We start from the raw sequence: 9,949 nt of genomic DNA, 5'->3' as shown, positions 1-9,949 counted from the left end.
CTTTTTTGTGGAATTCATGTTAGATTACACATGTGTAGGTATCATACAATTGTCTGCCTTGCTTCGTCTATCACCCACAAGAAAACCTAACTTATTAGGAAAAATCCCCATAACACCCAGGCTCTGCTGTCCATCCCTCTTATTTTATTTGTATGGTAGCAGGTTGATTGACATGTTAAATCATGTTTTAGTATCTTATCAGACTAACAAAGCTCCTGAGAGAGAGAGACTGAATTCTAATGAGCTTCACATTCAGTCCCTCCACCCTGCTCAACAGAATAGTAGGCAGGGTGCTTGACATAGACTCTTTATTTTCTTCTCAGATCTCTGCACAGAAGGTCGGTGTGGTCCCTGCCGTCTTCTTTTTATAGTCTTCATCAAATATCTCATTCACAGCCACAGTAAAATGGTTCTTCCAGTCTCCAAGAATTCCTGAAAGACAGCAGACAAGTATATAAAGTCTCTCAGCCATCTCCACCTGACCTCCCCACACTCCACTGATTTCTGCCCCATGGTGGCACTTAAGTTTACTCCACCTTATTTTCCCATCATGGATGCTCCTCAGCCCACTACATCTGACCTTCAAACTACAAAGCACAGGACACATTCAAATTCTTTTTTCAAGTTCTGCAAGCCCCATTGACAGGTGCTGGGTGGGGCAGATTTTTCCAGTTCCTGGACATTACTGGCTCTGATGCACCTAACACAAGTTCCTGTATATGTTGTTCCATGAGAAACAGTGAAATGTCTTACAAAGCATTAGTTACATTGTTGGGTAGCATTTTTTTCCTGTTGGGTAAAATTAAAGACACTTCTTCATTTTTTTCTAAGTGATATTTAGATACAAGTGATCTCCCTCAAACTATTGTACCTTCAAAGTTCAACCAATGTAGAACCAATGAATTGTTTCTCCAAATTCTTCTACTTCTTTATTTCTACTGGTTTCCCACCCTTCTTAATTAATCCAACTATTTGATAATAGGATAGAATTCCAGATTCTAAGTACAACCAATAAATTGGAATCTTCAGGAATGCATTTAGGGAATCAGGGCTTTTAAAATGATTTTGAAGAGTTAGCTGGAGTAGTATTTGGAACCCACTAGGAAATCTCCCTATTTATTCTTTAAAAAAAAAATTTAGTTGTAGATGGACACAATATCTTTATTTATTTATTTATTTTTATGTGGTGCTGAGGATTGAACTCAGTGCCCCACACATGCGAAGCAAGCACTCTACCACAGAGCTACAGCTACAGCCCTTATTCTTTTATAATTAAATTTATGTGTCTATTTCTCTGTCTATTCTGCTAACTTCTTGAGAATACAAACAATATCTCACTTATTCACTCTATCTCGGGTGGTGTGTAATGGCTCCTACAAGGTATGAAGTTCTGTACTTGTACTAGTGAAACAACACTGCATACAATATGCTCTTCTGGACAATACATGGACTTACTGTGGAGACAGAGGTGAAAACAAGTAGTTATAAAGTCATGTGCTAAGAAACAGTGACAGACCAAAGGAGAAAATGTTCAAGATTGTTCAGAGAACGCAAGAGACTTCAGTGAGGCTGTAGTTGAGCTAGGTTTTTCTTCCTCAAAGTGGCCACCATTGTCAGCATCGCCCTTATTATAAGGCAAGTCCTTGGGCCTCTCCAGGACCCATCTGGTCAGGTCTCTAGGAGTGAGGCCCAGCAATTGATGCATTAGCACATTCTCTAGAGGTTTCTTACTAAACTTGAGTTTGAGAGCCATTGGCACCAGCTCTCACCAAGAGAGCAGGGTAAAGCAACAAAAGTCTTAACTGGACTGAATCATACCACTTCTTCACAAAATCCAAGTTTGAATTATTTTCACTTACAAGGCAGAATATTTTTAGAACTGGATTAAATAGAAAAAAAAGGTTACCAACCTTTTCTCAGGAATTTTGAGATGCTTTGATTATAAACGTGGGTAGGTATAGAAAATTGGTTGGCCATAGGATTTTTCTTCATCACATCGAATGAAGTATGGTAGATGATTTTTTCGATAACATCCTCTGGCAAAGGTTTCTCCAAGAATTTCAACACTTTACGGATCTCACATTTTGGATTCTGGCCATAGAGTAAAATGCATTAGGACAAAGGGAGAAAAAAAAATTTCTACCAACTCAAGAGTCAGCTTATTGTATAGGACATAATCCCAACACCACTCAGCACCACTTACCCTTTTGATATCTTCATAGAAGAGGAAGAGGATCCGGTGCTTGTCCTTTGCAGTCCACCACCCTTTCACATGGTCATTCCAGGACCCATCAACCACTGGAAGAGAGAGGCAGGAACACTGTTAGTTCTCAGTATTGGGCTAAAACCAAGGCAATGAGATGCTTTAGACACTTTGAAATAGGTGTCTGTTGTTTTATTAAACTTAGTAAAGGGGAAGGAATTTCCTACTTATGAAATCAGTCCATCTTTATAGTAGGAAGCAGCGATACACTTACTGTACGTGATTTTGCCCACATACATTTATGACCACGGATTCATTTTAAATCATTTAGGTGATGAAAGCCTTCACCTATTCCTGATAAAGAGCACTTAGTTTCAGATTCAATTGCCCACTCAGGCAGTTAAGGCTTAGGGTCTTCTTGTTGCCTGTGCCTTCCAGCTGCCTGGTGGAATCTGCAAATGCATTCTCAGTAAGGGATTCCACTGCTGCAGGGAGAGAGGGCCCTTGAGAACTTCCAGTTTCACTTAAGGTAAATAAGGAATAAACATTCTTTTCACCAATTTTTAAAGAATTGGATGGATTCCCGAGCTAGCCTGTGTTGTATTTTAATTTCATGCCACCGATGTTTTTGTGCATCACGGCATTATGGGTTTGATTCTGGGCACTCATTACAAACACAATAATAATCTCAACAGTGTTTACTATGCTGTAAGAATTGTATGAAGTGGACAAAGACTTGATTGAAAGATGATTGAAAATATTGTTCAGAAGAGAAAATTCCAAAGACCAAGTAAGCAGGTACATGAAATATTCTCTTCTGAATCATTATGAGCAGAGATATGTGTTTGCAGTTAATCCAAACCCTGGTAGGTATCATGCTGACTGATGCACATGTAAGTCCGGGGAGTCCAGAAGCATAAGGCCAATAGGAGAATCAACAGGAGTGTGTGTGTGTGTGTGTGTGTGTGTGTGTGTGTGTGTGTGTTTCTCACTACCAGGGTAATTGGTTCCTGCAATTGTGTGGCCTGTAAGTTGACATGTAAATCAGTCTGGAAATTCAGACAGGATTTGATTTAGTCTTTTTTTTTAATTTTTTTTTAGTTGTAGATGAATACAATACCTGTATTATATTTATTTATTTTTATGTGGTGCTGAGGATGGAACCCAGTGCCTCACATGTGCTAGGCAAGTGCTCTACCATGGAGCTTCAATTGCAGGCCCTTGATGTAGTCTTGAAGCAGAACTCTTTATTTTTTGAGAAACTTTAGTTTTTGCAGTTAAGATTTTCAACAGATTGGATGAGGTCCATCCTCATTATTTAGGATAATCTCTTTAAAGCCACCTGTAGATGTTAATCACATCTACAAAATTCCCCATAGAGGCAATTGAATTGGTGTTTGATTAAATAACTGGTACTATAGATGAGCTGATACATAAACCTAATTATCACAGTGTAAGACCTGAGAGGAAGCAAAAGAAGCTTGGTTCTCTTTTTCTTTCCCATGCTTCCTCCTACCTTGACTATTCTAATAAATCATCTGCATAAAAGCATTCGTATGTCTCTTAATGATGTGGCATAGTCTGAAAAATGTGTTGTTAGATGATTTCACTATTGTGCAAACGTCATACAGGCTATGACATCACTAGGTGGTATAATCTTTTGGACCACCATATGTGGTTCACCACTGACAGAAACTTTATCATGAGCTACATGACTGGAGTGGAAAATCTATTCACCTTGGAGTACTAGCTAGGTTGATACTTTTTCTTATTTTTTTCTTTTTGTCTCTTTTGTTTCTAGAGAAATTGTTCGAACACTGTTTTCTCTATTGATATACTTGAAAGACATGCTTGATGGAATTCATTTTTATTGATTTTCTAAATTTACGTTTTTATCCATATTATAGTCATTTTTTCCTTTTACTCAAGAGACTACAGTCAGGTTTGGTTATACTGATATCATGGAGGTAATGCAAAATCTTTTCTATTTGGAAATTTAATTAAATTTAATCAAATAAATGGATTGTCAATAGGGGCTCTGAAGTATTGTTTTGCAGAATTTCTGACAAAGTATTTTTTTGTCCTTCTTTTCTCTGTTTATTATTGGACAGAAGAAACTAATCACTATCAACTGATCCTACTTCCTTCCTGGAGTCCATTCTAATACCTGACAGATATTTGCTGAGACAATCAGACTGCTAAAGGACTGAGATCTTTCAATATCACAACACAGACACTTCTTTTATAGAAGTTTTAATTATTTGAGAGATATTAATTAAATGAAGCAGATGCCATTTTCATCCATTTGTCTATTCTATCTACTGTAGCTACAATAAAATACTTCATCGTACTTCTACATTAAAGCTTTTAAAGATGTGTGTAGACAGTTATCCCATACTAAATCACCCCTTATCACACTTTAGTATCTTGGTTCATCTACATGTTGTTTCCTTGAGATAATCTTATGGAAGTGTTGAAATCCGTCCTATCCTGAATGGATACTGGTCAGTTCTGGCCACTATGGCCATAAGGGATTCCTTGCCCCAAGGTGTGATCTCCTGAGCTGAGGATGAAGGATCTCACTGCTGGGTCAAATTGGAAGACTCTGTAGAGCAGATTTCTAAGACTGTACATTCTGGTCTGGGGAAAGGCAGCATATGGTTGTGGCTGTGAAGCATTTGACTTTTGAGACTGCAAGGTGGCCTTCTTCAACAGCATGGCCTTCCCACTGCTCTAGGTCTTTACATATGAAGCATGTCTCCTCTCTTCCTTATTTTTGAAGTTGATAGTTTGAAACTCAAATCAGGATTTGAGAATTTTCACCTTTGTGTTTATAGGTATACCCTCAGATGACCTTAACTTACATTTGCATAAATTTTAGAGAACAGTGCCTTCTTACTGGCTTCCCCAGTCACAGGTCCCCACGGTAAGACCTGGTCACTCAGGATAATATCCTATACTATTATCCACCAGGTTTTAGAGGTGTTTATTTTTAGAATCTCCAGAGAGATAGCACACCACAAAATAAATTTGCACTCACATTTTCCTGACATGAAATTCTCACAGAATTCTTCCCAGCTCTGAGGGTCAGGGAGCATTGAGGTCATCTTACGAAAGTAGTAGAAAGACACCAGGCAGCCCTCGGCGTTTCCAGCCACATAGATGATCTGAAATCAAGTACAGGAAAGGAAACCAGAGGAGAAACACTGGAGGAGAGTATTCCAATACAATAATAATGCCATCTCTTTTTCAGTATGCAGTGTTTTATGCATTATTTATTAATTAAAATAGTAATAAAATAAAATAAGCCTCTTTGATCCTAAAATTTGGTTGGACATGAAGAAATCCAAAGGCAAATGAGAGCGTCCCATCCTCCAAGGATCATATATCATACAGGAAGATGACCAAAATCTAGGGTGTTATACAAATCATTGAAATCTGATATGACACACTGAGTAGTCACAGGGAAGAAGTTAATGAGGATTCCCGGGGGAGATGGAGTTGAAGTCTTGAGGTCTCAGTCATATCTCAAGGAACTGATAGGAATTTTCCAGCTTTACATTTAGGGAAAAATTGGGGAGTGAGAAAACAGTTTTATATATACCATCTTATTTGATTTCCATATATGTTAGAATTATGTAAGAAGAAAAGGGGAACCAATATTCTTTAATTGATGAAGTAACTGAAATTTAGAGAATCTGAGGGACTGTCATAGTAATCTGTAGTTAGTACATGATGGGGTCAGTCCTGGAACAGAAAAATTGGGGATGGAGCCAAGCAATTCCTTCATTACATATATGCACAGTGACGAGATTCTCAACTGAAGAATGTCTCAGAGAGTTTCTCAAAGTGTAGAGTGGTTTTGCTGATCTGTCTATCTAGATATGCTTATGTATGCATGCACATTTTCATAGGCAGGTTGCACTTGGCTGCTTCTTGGGAACTCAGGCAAATTAGGAAGAGTGGCCTGGTAATGTGATGAGTGGGTATTTATAATCTTTCATTCAACAAATGCATAACAAATGCTAAGTTTAAGGTCATGTTCAGAATAAAAATTTGAACAAGACCAAGTTACCTATTCCAAGGAGCTGACAGTCTGTATCAAAGAGGCAATATGGGAAAATGTTAATGCACCATGATGAATACAATGACTGGCACATATGCACACTCAGGTCAATGTACATATGTGGGCAGGAGGGGAAGTTTCTAAGCAGATGATATTTATGCAAAGACCTGAAAAGCAAGTAGGGATTAGCTACGTCAAGATGGAAGAGGATGCTTGAGTCTCATGAAAAGCGTGATGGGAAGATCCCAGGTTTGAGGAAGCATTGTGTGTTAAAGGACCTGGAGGATTTTCAGGATGATTGCTGTGAGAACTGGGGGTGCTGTTGGGGGTTGGTTAGAGATTGGATTGGAGCTGAAGCAAGGCACAGATGACTGAAGGCATAACAGATTATAGAAAAAAACTTGAACTTCATCTCCAGCCAACCTGTGGATGTGCTTAGAGCAGGTCTCTAAGTTTCTGACGATGTTTAAAGCAAGTCTCAGATTTTCATTTTAGGAAGAGTATGAGCTACAAACATTAGGAGGCTCTGGTGCCCAAATCTAGGGTTTGACTTCTTGACCCATGAACAAGTTGACTTGGGAATGAAATAGCCTGGCTGAGACCACGGTGGAAGTCCTGTTCAAGGCACAACATATGGCTTTGGTATCTTACGGAGGAGGAGAGGGTTTGTAAGTGTTAAGACAAGAAGCAGTCAATTGGGAGACAAAAGAGAACAGTGACCTGACGTGGGTATTGGCCAAAGTGCTGTTGTATAATGGAAAAATCAGAAAGATACTAAAGAATTAATCACACTTTACTGGAGATCACACATGGAGGCAAGGGAAGTAAAAATGATGCAAGTTTTGAATTTAGCTTACTGTGTGGATTTCGGAGACCTGGAAGCCTAGCTGGGTAGCAGATCTTGCACTTTGCTTCCAAGGGCAAGGGAAATATCCTCCAGTACGTTGGCAAAGCAAAGCAAAAGTCTTTCGTTTTTAAACTTGTTTATCTCTATTCCAGGTCCTCCCTCCAATTTGTGATAATACAGACTCTACTTTGAAACATGTGGCTAAGGAGTTATCATGCAAACTCAGAGGACATAGAACATCAGAAGCCATGGATGTCTGTAGATTTCAAACATATGAAACACTTGATTTCAAGAAAAATACCACATGATTTTGAAGGACATCTTCACTTATGTCATTTATACCACCAAGTCAGATAAAGTTTGAAAATCCCTTTCTTTACCTTGCAGTTCTGTTTCCAGATAGAGGGAGGCAACAATGCGAAGGAAGGTGAGTTTTTAGCATTCCTGGTGAGGGCATTTGAATAGCTGCCTCCAAATCTGGAAAAGCAATGAATAGTCTCCATTTATTCTTGCCACTCTTGGAAAATCCTTTGATTTACATTTGAATATTATTCTAATGAGTTATTTCATTTTATTTTATTTTTTCACTTAGAGACAATAACTGTATATTCACAAGGACACGTGAAATATCCCTTCCTAGCCTCCGGCTAAGGATTTCTTGTTTCATCTCATGCGCCGAACTTCTACACTTTCAGGAAAGTTCTTTAGCTTGCTTGATTAGTTCTGTGAATGTCCATCATAATCCATTCTCCTCTGCTTTCCTCTTTTTCTTCAGAAATCATTCATATACTTTTACAATAGCTCAACGCTAATTTTCGAGTTTTCCACTGATTTGAGTACAAAAAGTAGAAAGAGAAGGAGAAGGGTATTTGCCAGCAGCTAACTGGGAAGGAGAAAGACAAGAAATAGAAATGATAACTTGTTAAAAAGCTAAAGTTCATCAGCTGAGAACATTAGGTGTCCAAATTCAGGGTTTGACTTCTTGACCCAGGAACAAGTTGACGTGGGCCCAGGGTGCTGTGGAAGTCCGTTTAAGGCACAGCACGTGACCTGCTGTCTTATAGCCAAAGCTTTTCCAGTCTCGCTGCATGTTACTCACCATGCTTTTCTTTCTTTTTTTATTGAGAAAATTGTACATTTAATCATATTTATATTAGAATAATCCATAATGAAAAGTTTCAATTCTTATACCTCAGCACTTTCCAAAGGATGCAATTGGTAAAATCACACATTTCTTATTACTTATAAGCAATGTACTTATCTCATTTTTTTTAAAGACATCTGTCAAGCATGTGTCACTGGTTGGGCTCTCAGGTTATCCATCATGATAAAAGCATCACGAAGTCCTTTTATTAAAAGTAAGTAGAGCTGACCCAAGGACTCCTTAAGTCTATTGGTTTCAATAAGAAGTCCCCTTCTCCATAATTAAAAATTCACACCTATTAATTTTTCTACTCTACTCCCTTGTAATGTCATCAAATCATAAAATAAAGAAATACGATCATGGATGTCCTCTAATACTCTCTATTGGACTATTTGGTTTTTTTAACTGCTAATTACATTTTTTTTTAACTTTTATTGTTGGTTGTTCAAAACATTACATAGTTCTTGATATATCATATTTCACACTTTGATTCAAGTGGGATATGAGCTCCCATTTTTAGCACGTATACAGATTGCAGAATCACATAGTTACACATCCACTGTTTTACATATTGCCATGTTAGTGTCTGTTGTATTCTGCTGCCTTTCCTATCCTCTACTATCCTCCTCCCCCCTCCCCTCCCCTCTTCTCTCTCTACCCCCTCTACTGTAATTCATTTCTCCCCCTTATATTTTTTTCCCTTTCCCCTCGCTTCCTCTTGTATGTGATTTTGTATACCCCTGAGGGTCTCCTTCCATTTCCATGCAATTTCCCTTCTCTCTCCCTTTCCCTCCCACCTCGAGGGTATTTTACTTCAAGGAAGGAGTGTCTTTCCAGAGAAGCAGCTCACCTGCATTTTGCCAGGTCGCCATCATTTCAAATCATGTCTAAAATTTCTTGCATCCAGGTTGTACCTGAAAAACATCAGAAATATTCTCTAATTTTTAAATAACTGGCTTTTCATCTGAAATAAATGTAGATTTTGGAGAAAGGCAGTAACATGAGAATACTTTGAAATTAGATTGATGTTGCACTTCAAAGCATTTAGAAAAGTGTTTTGGTCATCAGGAGAGAGCACTATTGGAAATTGGTGTCCAAAGGGCCAGGAAGATAAATTTTCTATAATACTAGTGGCAGATCTTCATAATAGGCAATTGTATCTCTCCAAATCCCAGTGATGTTACATTGATCACTACATATTATCCATTCATGTCCAAAGATTTAACATTATTATATATTTTAATAAATTTTCCTGACTTTGGGTAAGTCGCCAGAATAAGGTCATCAGGTCAGGCTTGAAAATTACAGACTTTATTCCATATTTCTTTTGATAGTACTGGCAAAGGTACTCCATCCACTTCTATAATGTTCAACAAATTTGAATTATTTTCCAGAGGATGAGCATTCTTCTCAATCTATGCCATTGGAGATCCAAGATTGCTATTGTCAACCCTGTTTAAAATAAATTATTGTGTTTTATGGCTGATAATAAAGGTTCCCATCTTACTGTTGTTGACTTGAATGACATAAAATAAATTACAGCTAGCATAAAAGTACATCTAACAAGTTACTCTGTTTTATTTATTTCATCTTCACAGGAACTCCATAAAACAGGTAATACTATTTCTGTTCTTTAAAAGAAGAAGGTAAAGTTGTTGAGGCTAAGCAATTTGGTAAATGTAAGACAAC

At 37.9% G+C, this 9,949-nt stretch overlaps 1 pseudogene; it reads right to left on the bottom strand.

Moving 5' to 3' along the window:
* Positions 1-319: 319 nt before the first annotated feature.
* Positions 320-9,684, bottom strand: LOC143380443 (sulfotransferase 1C3-like; annotated as a pseudogene).
* Between the last annotated feature and the right edge of the window lie 265 nt (positions 9,685-9,949).

Source organism: Callospermophilus lateralis, chromosome 14 (genome assembly GCF_048772815.1).
Source record: "Callospermophilus lateralis isolate mCalLat2 chromosome 14, mCalLat2.hap1, whole genome shotgun sequence".
In the NCBI taxonomy this organism is placed as follows: domain Eukaryota; kingdom Metazoa; phylum Chordata; class Mammalia; order Rodentia; family Sciuridae; genus Callospermophilus; species Callospermophilus lateralis.
The sequence above is the reverse complement of the archived record's forward strand: the minus strand, read 5'-3'. Positions and strand labels throughout refer to the sequence as shown.